Source organism: Lissotriton vulgaris, chromosome 12, assembly GCF_964263255.1.
Source record: "Lissotriton vulgaris chromosome 12, aLisVul1.2, whole genome shotgun sequence".
Taxonomy (NCBI): Eukaryota; Metazoa; Chordata; class Amphibia; order Caudata; family Salamandridae; genus Lissotriton; species Lissotriton vulgaris.
The window spans coordinates 698,130,597-698,148,131 of NC_141700.1; the positions used below are offsets into that span (position 1 = coordinate 698,130,597).

Below are 17,535 nucleotides of genomic sequence, written 5' to 3' on the forward strand. Positions count from 1 at the left end.
TTGGGCCTTAAGATTCTCTCTCATCCAGCCAGAGGGTGTAATGACGCCCCCAGCTAAGAAAGTTCATCAAAAGTCATGGAGGAAAGTCACGTCGGAAGCCTTTGACACTGCCTTTTCACCCCTGCTGTTGGAAGGGGAGCAAGACCGCAATAGGGCCTTAGAAAGGTGGGAGGAATAGGTTGGGAAGGCCTTGGATAGCATCGCTCCGCTCTGCTGAAAACAACAAGAGTAAGAGAGAAACAGGCGCCTTTGCCATGGTACTCTGAAGAGCTTAAAGCAGAGAGGGGTAGATGCAGAGGCCTGGAAAGAAAGTGGAGAAAAACTAAAGATCAGGACAATAAGTCTGACTATAGTAAGTAGGACAGCAGCCCCCCTGACTCAACAACTCTGTGACAATCTAGCCACACATTTTAGGGAAAAGATAGACAAAATATATAACTCACTAGGAGGAGGAGAGGTCTCTAATGTACTTACTCCACAGCCAATTGATCCCTCACAACCTAACCTGGATTCATTTGCCACTATCACCGTGGAGCAAGTAGAGGAGGCACTTGCATTAACAAAATCAGGTTCAGAGTCTGACTGTGCCCCTCCTTTCATTATGGCAAAGTTAGCCACGAGCTTAGCTGCCTCACTTTCGTCAGTCTGTAACATCTCCTTGGACACAGCTACCTTCCCGAACAAATGGAAAAGAGCCTTGATCAAACCTCTCCTAAAGAAATCATCTGCAGACCCAGCAGAGATGAAAAATTATAGGCCGGTATCTCTGTTGCCCTGCCGTGCGAAAGTCTGACCTGTTTTAAAGTCCCTGAGAGGCAAGATCTGCTCACCATCGTAAACGGCATCCAGTCCGGCTCTCCCTATGATGTGATCTCTCCAAATCGCTGTAAGGGAGTCTTAGAATGTATGATTGATCAGATTCAACACCTGATCACCTTATCTTTTCAGGAGTGCCATGTGCCGGATGTATGGAAAACGGCACAAGTAATTCCCCTGAAAAAAAAAGCTACCATACATATCACCCAGTTACAAAATCTCCGCCCTATTTCCCTCCTCCCTTTCTGCGGGAAAGTGGTGGAGAAGTTAGTGAATAACCAACTTATGCAATTTGTTGAGGAGAACTTCCTTCTCCATTCCACACAGTCAGGGTTCAGGGCAGGCTATTCAACAGAGTCGGCGGTTCTCTTCTCCACAGAATGTCTGAGACAACTAGCAGACGAGGGGCAGACGGCAGTGTTGCTTTTATTAGACCTTAGTGCAGCTTTAGACACCGTGCTGCACTCGACGCTGCTGTCTCGCCTCTCAGATATGGGAGTAGAGGGATCAGCATTGGAATGGATAAAATCCTTTCTAGAAAACAGGAGCTTTCAGGTGCACTGCCCCCCTCACAAATCTTCCCTTCGCAAGCTCAGACATGGGGTTCCACAGGGCTCAAGTTTGAGCCCCACGCTGTTCAATCTCTATATGGAGCCCCTAGCTCATATTGTGGAAGCTTTTGGAGTGGATATCGTCACATATGCTGACGATACCAAACTAATAATTAGACTCACCCACAATCAGGCAGAGGACGCCACTAACTTTTCCAACTGCATGCTTTCTGTGGCAGGGTGGATGAACAACCACTGCCTGCGCCTTAACGGCGACAAAACAGAACTGCTAGTGGTTGGTAAGTCCCCCTCTGCCTGGTCGCAGGCTTGGTGCGTGGCCAACAGAACTAGGGACGATCCCCCTCCCGGCGGAGTCCGTCAGAAATTTATGAATCATGATGGACGCGGAGCTTTCCTTTACGCATCAGATCAATAAAATCACGGGAAAATGCTTTGGAATACTTAAAACACTCCGAAAAGTTCTCGACCTGCTCCCCATTAGTGCCAGGAAAATACTTATTCATGCCCTAGTCACGCCACATCTGGACTACGGCAAGGCTCATCTCCTGGGCCTAAGCAAAAAAGGCATATACCAACTACAGTGCGTCCAAAATGCTGCTGCTCGACTGGTGCTCAACCTTCCGCGCAGAGCATCAGGAAAAACAGCATTATTTAAACTTCACTGGCTCCCTATTGAAGAGCGAATCAAGTTTAAAGCACTCTGTTTCGCCCATCCCATTGCCCGGGGAAAAGGCCCTGGTTACCTGCGAAATCTTATCACTATCCATCGTCCCACTCGAAACCTAAGATCTGCCGGAGCGATGTTGTTCCAAATTCCTCGCGTCCGCAAGACTAGGATGGGAGGTGGTTCCTTTCGGTTTCTAGTAAGTAAATATTGGAACAATCTTCCTCTTGACTTACGCATGGAGCCCTCCGAAATGAGATTTAGACTGAAATTAAAAACTCATCTTTTTCCACGTAAATAATAGCTTCTTTGTAGCCTTGGATCCAGGCAAGTCCCGGACCTCGGCCTTGTCGTGAAGCAGTAGCATTTCTAAGCGCGGGGACACATTGTCTTGAGTGTAACCATGTGCTCTAAAAGTGGTTTTAATATTATTATTATTATTATTAAGTTAGACGCATTTGTGTCATCAGTCACCGCACTTGACAAGGGAGAAGCTCAAGGCTCTATCCTAAGCCCCACTCTGTTCAACATATATGTGGCCCCGTTGTCTGCTATTATAAGAGCACATGGCTTTGACACCGTCTCTTATGCGGACGATACGCAGGTGATTATTCCTTTTGATTCAGACCCTGCTGTCACCAGAGTCAAGTTCAGGGCCTGTATGATGAACATAGCCGAATGGATGGGGGACAATTTCCTCCAACTGAACGTCAATAAAACTGAGCTTATCCTGTTCGGGAAGGCGGAGGAACTGTGGTCACAGGACTGGTGGCCTATACAGCTGGGGGAATCTCCTTCCCCTGCAAAGCATGTCAGGAATCTGGGGTTTCTACTGGACAGCAAATTGTCATTCGAAGATCACATCAAATCACTTTCTGGCATTTGCTTTGGAATTCTGAAGATGTTAAGAAAGGTATTTCCTTGGATTCCTCTAGGGGCAAGAAAGACCATGATACGGGCGCTTATTGTAAGCAGATTGGACTACGGTAACACCCTATTGGTCGGAGCCAAGGAAGATTTGCTTACGAGGCTCCAAGTGCTGCAAAATGCAGCTGCAAGAATGGTCCTGAATAAACCCAGACGCTCCCCTGTGCGACCTTTGCTGCAAGCCCTACATTGACTGCCTGTAAAGAAAAGAGCAGCCTTCAATCTCCTTACACTGGTGTTTAAGGCAATTCGAGATCTGGGGCCAGCTTACTTGAGGAAGAAGACAAAGCCTTATGTTCCCGGTTGGTTCCTCAGGTCAAGCGATCAAAATCTGCTAGTACCTTGCAGATTCTATAAAGCGAGAATGGGAGGTCGTGCTTTCTCCTAACTGGCCCCATTCCATTGGAACAGGCTGCCGGAAGAGATACGTCGCTATACCTCACTGGGACACTTTAAAAAAAAGCTTAAAAACCTGGATGTTTTAGGGGTTTTCACTGCTCGTGATCTCTGTCAGTTGTCATGCCTAGGCGCTGTGAGATCCCCTGGGGATGATACGATGCGCTCTACAAATGATAAATAAATAAATAAATATTCCGCTGCTACAGCAAGGCAACATCATGGCCGCTCTTGACCTGAAAGACCCCTACTTTCACACACCAATCCACACTGCTATCTCAGGTTAGTGGTCAGCGAAAAACATTATTTGTTCGCTCCAACCCCTCCAGGTCCAATCCTATCTAGGGGCACTCTTCTACTCCAAAATCAGCAAGGCCTATCCAAACCCTTCACCGATATAGGCCTTTCAGCCACTAGTTCCTTTCTTCCAACCTGGTCGACAGTTTACGGTCAAGACAGGCACAGGGCTCCTCGGCTTGATGAACTCCTGTAGGGCTATAGTTCCCCCATGCAAGATTACAGATATGTCCGTTGCAGGAGTGCTTAGTGCACCAATTGTCTCTAGCGGAAGGTCATTGGGATGATGTAGTGTTGATCAGCCACCGCACTCATCACTCTCTCTTGGTGGGGCGGCCTTTTCCTAAACTAGTTCCACAGATGACCATCCCAACAGACGCTTCCCTTACTGGGTGGGGGGTGCGGTCCATTGCTGTTTTTTATGCAGTTACAGTACCTGACTTCCCAAGGATAATGGGAACCCAGACATGAGGGTCTCCACATCAACTACTTAGAGCTGTTAGCCGTCCACGTAGAGCTGAGGGCTTTTCTGCGTCACGTGACCAGTAATGTTGTCCTCATCCGGACGGACAACATGACAGCCATGTACCACATTCAGAAACAGGGTGCTACTCGATCTTCCCAGCTTTCTCAGTTTGCCTAGAGCATTTAGCGATGGTCCCTCTGACTCACAATCCACCTGCTGACCAGGTACCTCCCAAGAGTAGACCCACCTTTTCAGCACCTCCACTCCTGCCCCCTCTAATTTCTCTCCTGGAGGGTGACTTTTCTTGTTGCCATCATGTGACTCAGGCTTGTTAGGGAGCTTCAGACATTAACACTGGAAGAACCTTTCTTTCAAGTACACAGGGATAGGGTTGTCCTCTGCTCCAACCCCACATTCCTTCCAAAATTGGTCTACTAGTTCCAAATGAAACAGTCCATTGAACTTCCCGCTTTCTTTCCACAACCAGACTCTGTTGCAAAATGGGCTCTCCATACCTTAGATGGAAATGGAGCTCTCAAGTACAACATAGACAGGACAAAACGTTTTAGGAAGAAGCAACAACTGTTTGTTGCATTTCCCAAACCCCATAAAGAAAGGGCCCTATCTGAATCCGGCATATCCAGATGGTTAGTCAAATATATCCAAACAGGCTGTGCAGAAGCCAAAAGTGTTTTGCCTCTTAGAACCCATTCTACATGGAAGAAGGGAGCCTCTATGGCTTTCCTGGGAAAAATTCCCATAGCTGACATCTGTAAGGTAGCTACATGGTCCACACCAGACACCTTCACAAAACACTACTCTGTGGGTGTGCTGACCCACCAACAAGCCAACGTTGGCCAGGCAGTAGTCCACACATTGATTCAATTTTCTGCAACACCCACAGGCTAACCACTACTTTTGTGGGAGGACCGCTTTACAGTTTATGCAGAATATGTGTATCTACAGCCAAGCATGCCTCGTACTGAAAATTTTACTTAACCTGTAAGCATCTGTTTGTGGCATGTAGAGCTGTAAATTCACATGTGCCCACTCGCCTCTCCTGACACTTTGGTCAGTGCGGTAAACCCTCTTTCTTAACCCCTTCGCTGCTGATGACGAGCTCAGCTCGTCATCAGCCACGGGTGGCGTGTGCTGATGACGAGCTGAGCTCGTCATGTAACGCGGAAAACGGAAAACAGCCGCACAGCGCAAAAATCACTGCAGCAGCGATGCGGTTAATAATTGCTCTCTCTTGCATGGACATCTCTTTCTATACATTGCTTTGCTCCACCTTCGTCCTCACCCACCTTTCGGAAAAAAAATCTTAGAATGGAGTTGATGCCCATGCGCATTACCAACATGAGGAGGAGTCCCAATAGCTTGTGACTCGTAAGACTTCTTCTAAAAAAAAAAGAACTTGCATACATCCGGGCAAAACACTAGATAGCAGGAATATGCTGAGCATGTGCATCTACAGCACTACATGCCAAGAGCAAATGCTTACAGGGTGTTAGACCTGTCAGCCCTTTGGGTGGTCCCTCCTATTATTATTTTTTTTTCGTTCCCTTTCTGCCTCCTAATCTTTGTTAATTTTTATGTCCACTTGACTTTTTGGTGTTGACCTAGGGGATAGGTGCGTCCTTGACCCTCTAAATTCCTCTTAGGCCTAGGAGTCCCCCTTTTCTAAAGGCAAATTTAGTCACACAAAATGGTGGCTGGTAACTGCCACAACTAATTACCTCAGGGACTGGCCCATAGACTTATATGGGGAATCTAGAACCTTCTGGCCTGTTCTGGACACTTGGGGCTAGGGGTATAAAAGGCCAACTGAAGGGCGGCCATTTTGTCATACAGAGAGAGTCAGCTGGAGTACAGGCTGTGGCGCTAGGTGGGGTAGGACATTCAGAGGGTGGACTTCTTTCTAAGGGTTGCCTCCTTACTGCTATCACCACCCCCCTTTCTGCAGACCTGACATTGCTAAATTGCGTTCCTGTTGTCCCTGGACAGAAGGTCCTCACGAGTCAAGAAAGACTGACCCCTAGCCTGGGCTGAATTGGGGAGACTTTAGGGGAGGAAGCTGAGAGGAAGTCCTGCCCTGCTGTCCAGTGAGTGAACACCATTAGAACTGTGGAAAGCTCTGCCACGATAGAGAAAAGACAGTGAGAGCGGATTTGCCCCCCCTCCTTTATTTTTCATCCATATTCCGTCCACGCTGTTCCCAACTGATCACCCCTTTACCTGGGCTTAATAGTGCTAATGTGTGATCGGTTTCCACATGTGAGACCTGGTGGAAGGTAGCGGAGCCCCCGTGGAGTGAACTGCCTGTCCCTCAGCCCGAAGCCTGGTTGAGTAGACAGGGACAGCGGTAATTACTGGAGGTGAAGGAGGGGAAGAAATCAGTGGCGGAGACGCTCGGAAGCCGTTGGCCGCTCTGAGGAAAAGGCAGAGTGAGCGGCCGGGGGAGTTGTGCAGGTGCGATTCTGCGCAGGCCCTATTTAGTGACAGGTAATCCCTGAAAGCTGTGGCAACAGGAGACCTGCCGCGTACGAGCAGGACCGGAGAAGAGCCACTAATCTCCCGCGTCTGCTCTCTGGTGCCGCTTGCTTAGAAGGCAACGGAGGTGGCCTATCGAAGGGCGGTGAGAGAGTAAATACCACAGATCCATTCTTCCAGTGCGACCTCCCCTCGGTGTCAGCCTTGTGGTGGAATGGCCTGACCTGCGAGGGAGGCGCCGTTGGGAGCAGAGAGGGGTTGATTGAAAACTCCGGTCACCCTCAACTGACAGAGGCGGTGGAGTTGTATTCAAATACTATTTTCCTCAAGTAAGGAGGGAATTGGGGGTTGTTGTGGGACCGGGGATTACCATCAAAAGGTCCTGGAAGAGAGATTCCCCCGCCATTTGAATACTGAAAGCACTGAACTGGCAAGTCAGGGAAAACTGAGACCAGGAAGCCACCGGGACTCGTGCTGAAGGGAATAAGTAAAATAAAGAAGGGTGACAAAGCGGAATGAGACAATTGAACCCTTATAATGCTGATATTGCTGCTTAACCTTTCTCTTTCAGTGGGGGAAGGGGAAGAATACTCTCGCATTTCTTTGTCAATCACTGATTCAATTTAATTAAGCAGATTGTAGCAGTTAATCTTCCATCTGGACCCCTGTGAAAACTCCCTTGTTCCTTTGAAGGTGCCAGACTCTGCTTCCTAATGTGCCAAGTCAGTTTAGCCAAGGAAATGCCGTTATTTTAGAATTCATAATGCACGTGTTGACCCCATTGAGTTAAGAAACAATGTATTGTTGAATTGATTGGGGGAGAAATATTTAATGTGAGTAGTGACAAAACAGTCAGATGAAATAAGCGAGAGTATAAAGAAAACTTTTATAAAAGTGAACCGTATTTTCCTAAACTGGTGTAGTGTTATTTTTGAATGGATGGACGCTGAGTTCCTGTAAAGGTGTGACGCAAGCTTAACCCTTTTTCCTTTGGGTTAGATTTCCTACTTCGTGCCAAGCTACCCTATGTAGACTGGTAACCCCAGGTCCAACACAGGGTAAGTAACATTTTCCTTTCCAGCTGTGCATCCGGAATCAGGAATGCCATCCCAATGTACCGGAGGCAGTAAAGAACAGAAACCCATGTCTGGGCGGAACATCTCATTTTGCAATGAAAATCATATTGGCTCTGTAGGCAAACCTACCCAGCTGAAGAGACGCCTGCATTCTTCTTTAATACACAGTCATGAATCATTACTTTGTGTTCTGTCCAGTTCTCCAGTGCTGTCCAGATAGGTTTGTGCAAAATACCAGTGTACTCCGACAAAACTACAAATCGTGCCTGGCATCCACACCCAGCCCCTAACCATAGGGGTGAACACCAGCTGAGGAAGGTGAACAAGATGATTGCACTGAGTGGTGGGTAATTGTCCTTCTACCTTGGACTGAGGTAACGGTGGGCTATCTTTCACATGTTCAGGGAAACCAAGAGTAGGGGCCATTACCAATTAATCAGAAACCACTCAATTTATGTAATAACAGTGATATCCATCCATTTGTCTCCCTATATCCCAAGACAGATGTGCATCTAGAGATGACCCTGCAGGCCAAGTACAGTTTGGCAGAGGTCCTATTAACAAGCATTGTACATTGTAGCTTGGAACAGCCTGTAGAATACACTAGAATATCATGTGCTCTGTTATCAGCCTACGTTTGGCATCCACTAGAGGACTTCCTTTTCGAATAGTGTCAGTCATGGCCTGGTGTGTCTTGAAGACCTTGGCGATAACCTATCTGCGCATTACTTATGCTCAACTACTCAGACTCTGTCTTTATGGTACAAGTAGTCCAGGCCATAGACTGTATTTCTGTTGAATGGAACTCCAACAGGGAACCTTAAAATCGACCAGGCATGCTGGCTTATGAGAGTCATAAGATCCCAGAGAGTGCGATTTATTTAGGTGCTCGTTATATTAACATGACATTCATCAAAGCCATGTAAGCTAAATATCTAAGGCCTTGTGCACCTGTGGTAAACTGATGGCAAGACCCTGGACCCAATAAGAGCTGCTATGCTCCAAGGAAGGTTAGTGACTAGCCTTCCTGTGCGCATACCCTTAGTGGACACCTTAGAAGGTTGAATTGTCTTTTCCAGCACCCCCATAATCCTTAAGAGGACACTGGGTAAAGAAAGACACCTGTAGAGGTAAGGAAAGAGAAGCAGAGTGGTTGGTTCAGATAAAGGACAGACAAGAGGTGAGCTAGAGAGATAGTTTACCTTCCACAGGGGCCCTTGGAATGTGGAGGCCCTGGGCAATTGCCCACTTTGCTCATGCCTTAAAATATCTCTGATTGGTTGATCTCTAAAAGACAGTTTAGGTAATACAGAATTAGTGCCTAACAAGATTAATGAATCAGTAAAGAAGTGTTGGGCAATTTCTCATTATACAGCATCACCGAAATAGTTTTAAAGACATGCGGCGGAATTTCTATTATTGTTTACTCTGTCACACAACAAAAGATTCAGGAAGAATAGAGAATATACAAAACAGGATAAGGAAGGTGCCATCAAAAATGTGTCATGCTTGCCTGGTAGCTTATGGGTCCAGTTCAACTACATGTAACTGCACTTTAAACATTTGAAGCTGAAGTGGGTAGATGTAGTACTGAAGGCAATCCGATAATACTTGGGGCCATAAATTGATATCTGGATTATGGCTCAGATTTCCATGACCTCCTTCATGAGATCTTCCAAGAGTTAGTGGCCAGAACTAATAAGATCATTGCGCTGGGAGATTTTAATATTTGGGGTAGGCTTTCAAGTACCACCATGGCTATTCTTGCAAGGCAGTTGTTGTAGGCCCAGACGATATGAGTCCATCAGCTCGACTCGGGGGTGACATTGGGCTTAAAACTTTGAAATGATCAGAATTGGCCTGGTCGCTGAATTTTGTCATTTGCGCTTCCTCTTTAGCCTCCATATTTACAGAACTGGTTGCCTAGTGTCTCTATGAAGAGGGTGAGAATCACCTCCAGCTATTTCTACAGGTATCCGTGCAGGGTGGGATATTGTACTGAGGTTACTTCCCTTGTCTCATTTCCTCACCATGTTTGCATGACATCTAATCATAGACTTAGTAAAAAATAAAAAGTCTAGCGTGCAAAACTCTGATTCCAAAATAATTTATGCCTGTGCTTAGGAAAAGTATTTTTCGGGCAAAACATACTGCTGAAATATGGTTGGTTCATCCAATAAAAAACAGGTTTTTTTTTAATTCTGAAGTAACAGTTCTATAGTCACAGAAGATGGTAAATTACTGCATGGCATTCTTCTACAATAAATTGTATGATAGCAAAGGACTTAGACAAGACATGCTTTCATCCAAGTGCTCTACAAATCTTACCTGCAGATACCCAATCTCATGGCTTTCCAATGGATGCAATGGAAGAACTGTACACAACCTTAGAGAAGCCAGACTGCTCCTCTACTCTAGGTCTATGCTTCACAACGGTATTGAAAATTATGGCACCATTGATTGCACTCACTTTTTTTTTGATAACATAAACTGATAATTTAAAGATGGTATACTCATCTCGGTTCTCAAAAATTAACACGTTGTTGGGTTTATGGCTAGCAAGTTTACAGTGAGCTTGGATTCATAATTATTCTTAATAGAGATTGATACACACATTCACTGTGTCATTCATATCGGCCTGGTTAGGTTGTTAGCAGTCCCTTTTATTGATGAAGACCCCAGAGGATTCTTTGTAAGGGGGGTCAAAACTTCAATATTTGATGGGTCGACCCATATCTTTAACACCTTGGCTGCGGCTGGAATTCTGTGCTGGTGGTGAACATTCCGATCGCGGGCGTGGTCGTGACGGCTCCCAGCCGTCATCAGTACCTGCCCACCTTGACTCATGAGAGCACCGAAGGGGTTAATAATAGGATTTCCAAGCTCAAATACTCATATCGTTGGGTATGCCACTGCTGTATTATTGTATCCAATGGGTATTGACCCAGTGTACATACTGTACCTATATATCTGTCACACTTGTTAATTGTGTTGTATGGCTCACTGTACAGCACTTGCACTGTCACTTCGAGCACCTACTTTTTGATTACATTGGATGATGAGTGTATAACCTTGGGCTTGATTGTTTTAAGTAATTCCTGGCAGAATATTTTCTTATATGTTCCTATAAAGGTCAGTCGACAACTGAAGACACAGAAGATTATCATCTTATTTTAGGCCCCCTCTTGCTGGCATAGTTATGGAGACATTAAAGGGTGCACTCTGCATAATCTGCCAGCTGGAGTTTTGCCTGGGCCATTGGACCACAATTCCTTTGATGAGAAGTAAAGTCTTATATGCATGTGAATGGGTGTAGCCAGTAACTCTGGCTTTACCTGGATCTCAAGGTTGGCATGGACAACGTGGTTTATCTGCTGCTGATGATTGAGAGGTTCAAGAATGTGACTGGGGTTACCCAGCTGAGTGAGGCATCGATCCCTGCTTGAGAAGAAAGCAAAACAGACCAAGATATGTTCACTTTGTAATGCTTATAGAAACTGCCTTCTCTTTTGCAACATCTATTATTTATGGCAGAGGGCATGAGAAAGCATTGCCTGAAGTTTTGCATATGTGCATATTACTTCTAGCTGTAAGTACAACTGAGTAAGGAGTGGAGGTACATTGGCCATATTCATTGTTCTTGCTGGATGTCTACACTTCAAGGCGAGAAAACTGGTTATCCCTGAATGTGGCAAAACAATTGTTTCGGCATTGACCAAGGATGCACCGATGTACACATGTTAATGTATGTGATTTATAAATCCCCTGTAAAGCATAAGAGCAATTCACACAAGACTGGAATGTGAGAGGAGGCTGGCTGAGATATTGTTCTTTTCGCCCCTGTTGGCGTCTAATAATTAATATTTAAAAAAAAAAACAGTGAGACCCTAGGTATCCAAGGAACCGGGGGTAATAATTATTAGGAAACAACAGAGGTCCTAGGTAGAAAAGGTAACACAAAATGCGAAATAACATATGCAAATCAAATCAATGTTCTTAATATACAATGATCCATCCATAAATAAAATTCCAAACTAAGTACTGCAGTGTGCTGTGAACAAAGGGACATGTATAGAGTGAGGGATGTGCTCATGCAAAGGTGTAATACATGTGACAACAAAGTAAACTGCTTGTGCCACAATTGCATTTGCAGAGATACAGCCTATAAGATACACAATAAATCAATGTAAACTGGGTCTGTTTATATTTTCGACAGTGTTTGAACCTTAGCCAAATATTAGGATCGTCATCAGGACAGATAAAATGTAGGTCTGAATTAGTAGCAACACTAAATGGTTTCACAGCAGATGAGGAATCTTCAAAATCTTGATGAGGAGCTAAAGGTTTTGAGAATTTGTCACCCTCGAATGGGGAATCTTTACTCAATGTCAGGCATTAAAAGTAAGGGGACCGTTCAGGAGTTGACCGAGAGCACACGCTGTGACTTGTACCTGCTGGGGATCACAATTAATTCCATCAAGGCTCCACCTCTCACTAAAGGCGGCACACATGCTTCCAAGGATAGCCGTGTCCCCGTCCACTGCAGATAAGTGGGGGTATAGCATTCACAGGGACACAGGTCAGACTGTGGCTACTGGATCCCAGAATTGGTGGTTGAAGTAATTTGCCACTGTGGGCTGTCTTACTATGGCTCTGCAAACTGGACCAAGTGCAAAGTCTTCTCTACTAGACTCTCAGATTAGTGATACCGAGCAGTCACAGGCTTTCCAGAGTGGCAGTGATGGAGTGCTCATGCTCAGAACTCAACAATCAGTCAACAGACACAATTACTTCAATGTGCAGCCCAGTGCTTGCCTTTTAAGAAAAAGAATAACACAGCGTCACTAAATTGTATACATTTCAATTTAAGATACAAGTCATTGACCATGGTAATGCCTTCTCCTTGTGGTGCTACACCCACAGATTCTCCTCTGATCTCTAAATGAAACCCAGGAGACCCCCTAATGGCCAGTCCCCCCAGTAGTGATGGCAAAGACGTGAATCAGGCACAAGTGCAGTCTCTAATGTTCTGCAGAAGTGGTATCCACACACAATCCACTTTATTTCCAAGCTTCTTACCTATTTTGCTTTCGTGGTAATGCAAAAACAATAGTTGATGGACAGAATGCAGAACAATGTCATACATTCACCCCAGTACAGAGATCTGGGCCTAAATCCATCGTTTTTTTGCTCGCCATTCCAGTTTGAGCCCAGCCATATGCAAATCAGTCTTGACCCTGTGCCCCATGGGAACAGTCCACCCTGAACTGCCAAGCCAGGTCCTCCCTGGATGGAAACAAGAATGATGGATTTAACCCAGATCTCTTGACGGGGGGGGAATGTTTTTATTTGTTCTGCATTCCGTCCATCAACCATGTGTGTTTTGCTCGTGGTTATGCAGCAGTTCCTTGAGCTATCTCTGTAGTATATCCAGCACTTCGGAGTCCTTCCCATGGATGAGCCAAGGGTGAGCAAGAGCTCCCTTAGGGGCCTCCACATGAGCCAGGTGCCGATGTGTCTCTTAGCACACAGCCACCCCTGGGATGAAGAAGTCCAGGCGTGTGAAGCTTCTAGAATTGCCTTTCCGTTCACCAATTATACTGGAAAATGTGCTTTCAAATGACACGTTCAAACTAGTTATACACAAAAAAACTGTCACGGGGCAGAACCCACCCACTCAAAGCATCACCAAAACTACACTAACTCGCTCAGTGACACTTTACTTTGAGGCTATTGTTATCTCAGATTTACCTAAAAGAAACAGGGCAACCTTATCAGTCAAGAAGAACCCACAAGTTCCGCGCTGACTGTTCGAGGGAGTGAGGGGTTACATACAGCACCGTGCAGACACTCTGATATACACAACTTGTGGACCCGAGTGACCGAGCACGTGCCCTGCATGCCGTCACGTTGGAATGAGCTGTGTTCCGCGTGCAGGACGTTGGCACGTGAAGTTAGTCCTTCCTCTCTGTCTATGACGCAGATGAGCTGTTTGGAGCCGTTGGTGCTGAAGTGACCGTGGAGGTCGAGGAGGGCAGCCAGCACCCGCAGTGGCTTCTGGTCTACCAATCAATGGTGTCCTTCCTGTGTTGCGGGCCGAAATTGGCAGCTTGTGGGGTCGTGCTCAGCGTCTGGGGGTTCATCATGCTGGTGAGGGTTCAAGGAGGGACTGGTTGTATGTAGTAAGAAGCCTTTTGGGATGCCGCAAGCCTTTGGCACAATGCCCCCCTGTAATTTGTGACAAAATGAGACTGTTCTTTGTTTTATCACCTTTCACGCTGCATTATGGGAGTTGAAGTGTCGCTTTTAACATTGTAACTATAGGCTCAGAGCCCAGGATGCAAATGGTGTTGACTAGAAGTGGCCGAAGGCGTCACAATTGAAGGGGCAGCAGTGCCAGTCTTTGTGGGCTAATTGACCAGTGCTTAGGGTTGGGGCGCTGTTGAGGTAGATTTACTAAAAAAAAAATTGCAATGCAGTTAAAAAAAACAAAGTTGCTGTGCTGATTTGCCTTGGGTTGAGAAATCAACACAGAGGCATATCTATTGAGATACTTCCCTGCTGCTGTCTTTCTGAGTGCTGACCAGTGGTTGAAGTGGGGAAAAAATTAGGGGACCTGTGGACAGAGAATCATAGGGCGGGAATAGCCCGAGGATCGGGTCAGTGGGAAGAGTCAGATGTGTGGCCTGAAAGAGCAAAACATCCCAATTTTTAGTATTTGTTTGGCAGTTCACTGCCCAGTTGCAGCTTATTACTTTATTTAATTCAACCAATGGATACACATGTTTATTTAAGGTTTAAATATGAGTTATTGACATCAAAATACATTCACAAAGCGGGAGGTTTACAATCACAGAATGTCCCAAATACACTTTAAATTTTTCATTATTGATGTATTTATTAATTTGCAATAAAAAAAGTAACAAAAACAATCACAGTGGAATTTCAGCATTAGGTATACAGTGCAGTCATATAGAATATGTACATCATTTTTGCACAATCCTGTGGGAGAATACATTAATACAGTTGTAGGCAAACACGAGGAACAAGTAAACAGCTCGCTCTATTAGCTCTGCTGCTAATAGTATCAATCGTATATAGAATATCATCCCATACTTGTGGCCTCAGGAAACCTTTGGCGCGTATCATAATGTAAAGCCACCAGCCCAATCTGCGTCTTCAGGGTAGATCTGCACCATCAGTCGCCTTTGCTGCTAAGTAACTTTGATATAGACCCCAGAAGCTTTTGAGATGGTTCCGGGAGGGGGGGGGAGCAGTTTGCTGTATAACTCCAATTGTGTATTACAGTATGCCATGTCTTTGGACCATTCAGCAATGATGGGTGCAGGCCCTCGGGCCCATCTCATCGCCACCCTACGCTTTGCTAGCAAGAGACCCATGTCTATCAATCGCCGCACATCTTTAGCCAATCGTTTTGTCCATCCCAGCAATGCCACCAGTGCATTGCATGTCAGCGGCAATCCCGCTATATCACTAAGTGTGCGAAATATTGATTCCCAAAATCTGGCGACCGCTGGACATGTCCAAGCAACATGCAAAAACCCAGCCAGACTAAATTTGCAACGCTCACATTCTGCAGTGTCGCGCAGACCACATCGGCATAGCCTTTCAAGAATGTAGTATATTCTATTAAGAAACTTGAAATGGATAAGGTGGTGCCTACTATTTAATGAAACATGTTGTTTGACCTCGCAGCAATATCGCCAGGTGGCATCATCTAGTGCCACACCCAAGTCATTCTGCCAATCCAGTCTGGATTTAGTGTAGTGATTCCTGCAATACTCTTTCGTTATGCTGTAGATGTTGGAAATCATCTTACTGGATGCGACCAATCGTAATAGCAACGAGAAGGAGGCTACCTCTGTGGGCTCCAGCATGTCCTCTCCCAGCATCTCATGGAGTGCATGTCTTACTCAATAGTCGTGGAACCGCACAAGCGGCGTGCAGTTATGCCCCTCTGCCTCAATCTCAGCCCACTCTTGTACCTTACCAGCCAAAAAGAGATTCCCTATTGTAGTAATGTTGACTGATGCCAAAGCCCAGACCACCTCCCTCTCGCAGCATACCGGTAACCAATAGCACCATTCCACTGGAGTCAGGGGGGGTATAGGACAGTGCCTGTCTGTCGCTTAAGCAGATTTTGCCATGCTTGTGTGACAGAGTTAACTGAATCCAAAGATCCCGACCGCCTAGATGGGGCATGAAATAGCAATTCTGCCAGGGGGAGAGTGTCGCCGCAACCTTTTCGATCTGCAGGTGCGGCAGGTCAGCCTCTTCCTGGATCTAGTGATAGGCATGTGAGCTTTGTGCCACCCGATAGTAAACTCCAAATCTGGGGCGCTAAATCCTCCCATAGCGTAAGATAGTGAAAGGATATCCCACTTAACATGTGAGTGTTTCCCTGCCCAGGCCAATTTCAGCAGTAATGACCCAATAATCTTGAAGATGTGGGCAGGGAGTACCAATTGGAATATTCATAAACAAAAATAGAAACCTAGGGAGCACCGCCATCTTCATGATGGATATGCCTTCCATGAGGGACAAATGAAGATAGATTCATCTCTCTACATCGTTTTCTAGTTTTGCAATTGCCTTGCCATAGTTTTCACTTAAGACCAACTCAGAGCCTGTGTGCACCTGTATGCCTAGGTAAGGCATAGGATCAGGGGTCCATATTAAAGGGAATTCCAATTCAATAGGCTTCATAGCCGCGGTCAGTGGGAAAATGGTTGACTTGGCCCAGTTAATTTTAAGGCCTGAGAGAGCACCATATATCTCACTACTTCGCCCAGGACAGGGGACAGGTTAGACTCCGGGTCCCTGATATACAGGATAATGTAATCTGCGTACGCTGACACTGGGAGATTATATCTCAGGAAACGGATTCCCCTTTGCCCATTATGCTCACTTAGAGCACAGGCCAAAGGTTTAGCTACTGGGTCATATAGCAAAGGCAATAATGAGCATCCTTGACGGGTGCCCCTAGATATCGTGATGGGCGGAGTCACTATGTCTCCAGCTCTTATCCTGGCTGTAGGGGAATAGTATAGGACCGACACCAATTGTAGAAATACCTCTCCAACCCCCAACTGCCTCAGTACTGCCTGCATGATAGGCCACTCCACAGAGTCAAAGGCCTTATCTGCATCGAGGAAGACGGCAGCAGCCTTGACCTCCGGTTTATTTGTTGTATGGCCCCAAACACAGTTCGCAGCTTGCAGGACAGGGTACTCCCTGGTACAAACCCCGACTGTTCTGGGCCCACCATGAGTGGAACCAACAGCGCTAGTCTATTAGCTAAGATCTTTATGAATAGCTTTATGTCAACTTTAACAAGTGACAGAGGCCTGTAAGATGAGCATTAGTTGGGGCATTTATTTGGCTTTAGTATTGTGACTACCAAAGCTTCCCTCTTGGAGGTGGGCATTCTTCCATCCTCTCCCATTTCCTCGAATAGCGTGATAAGGTGCGAAATGAGCAACTCCTTGAGTTCTTTATGAAAGGAAACAGTGAGGCCGTCCTGCCCAGGGGCACTACCTGATTGCATTGTTTTAAGTACCTCAAGTATCTCTCCAGCGTCTAATGGCCTCATTAAATATTTCCTGAGCTCATCGATCAGCCACAGCATCTTGATATGCTCCAGGTAGGCTTGGTTCGCTGCCTCTTACGCATTCGTTCTAGATCTATAGAGGTCTGAGTAATACTGGTGAAATTTGTCTGCTATTTTATCTGGGTCTTTCAACTGTACACCCCCGTCTGCCCTCCGCTCAGTCACACATCCTAGGCAATGGACTTAAACACGCCATC

The 17,535-nt window shown here is 45.9% G+C and overlaps 1 pseudogene; it reads left to right on the forward strand.

The window, feature by feature from the left end:
• The first annotated feature begins 13,779 nt into the window (after window positions 1–13,779).
• The window catches only part of LOC147678024 (ribonuclease kappa-A pseudogene), a 60,083-nt pseudogene continuing 56,327 nt past the window's right edge, over window positions 13,780–17,535 (forward strand).